Source organism: Trachymyrmex cornetzi, unplaced genomic scaffold (genome assembly GCF_001594075.2).
Source record: "Trachymyrmex cornetzi isolate Tcor2-1 unplaced genomic scaffold, Tcor1.1 scaffold1012, whole genome shotgun sequence".
Classification (NCBI taxonomy): domain Eukaryota; kingdom Metazoa; phylum Arthropoda; class Insecta; order Hymenoptera; family Formicidae; genus Trachymyrmex; species Trachymyrmex cornetzi.
The window spans coordinates 64,002-64,787 of NW_017295557.1; the positions used below are offsets into that span (position 1 = coordinate 64,002).

Here is a 786-nt window from a genome sequence, read left to right on the forward strand (position 1 = left end):
CCCACCCCTACCTCTATTCCCACACACATATGTCCGCGCGTGCATTTTTATATTATAAAGGTGCATAAAAATCGAAGTTTCATGTGTGTGCGTGCGTGCGCGCGCGCGCATCTGTTGTGTATGCATCAATGGTACATTTATGAATTTAGATTTTCGCCCATTCTTTCGTAATGCTACAAAATATCAAGTTTTTATAGCCTACATTAACCAAGAAGACATTACGGAAGAAGATAACAACGTTATTAGTGGATATTATTGTACATGTCAATCTGGAGCAAGAACGCTTGGTACTTGTGCACACGTTGCAAGTATTTTGTGGTATCTGGGGTATGCACGCCATCAACCACATATTAAATATCCCGATAGAAGTTTGTTGCATACAACAATGCAGCTGATAGAGCAGATCAAGAAGATCTCAATAATAATATAGAAGTTATAAATAATTGAAATACAAGTTCAAATTCGTGAGAGGCAAGGGGACTCACGAAAATCAAGCACCCCGAACGTGAGAGGCAAGAGGACTCACGAAAATCAAGCACCCCAAAGGAGTAAAACGCCCGTCACGTCCACGTCGTTTATTCCGGATAATTCTGAGAACGGGCGAAAATCTAAAATCATAAATGTACCACCATTGATGCATACACAACAGACGCGCGCGCGCGCACGCACGCACACACATGAAACTTCGATTTTTATGCACCTTTATAATATAAAAATGCACGCGCGGACATATGTGTGTGGGAATAGAGGTAGGGGTGGGGGTAGGGGTGGGAGTGAGGGTGGGGG

At 43.0% G+C, this 786-nt stretch overlaps 1 protein-coding gene across 1 annotated transcript in view; it reads right to left on the reverse strand.

Annotated features, from left to right (window-relative positions):
• Positions 1 to 786, reverse strand: part of LOC108757747 (RCC1 and BTB domain-containing protein 1) — a gene marked incomplete at its 5' end in the record, with an annotated part of 5,454 nt that overhangs the window by 611 nt on the left and 4,057 nt on the right. The gene's annotated exons all lie outside the window — the stretch shown is intronic.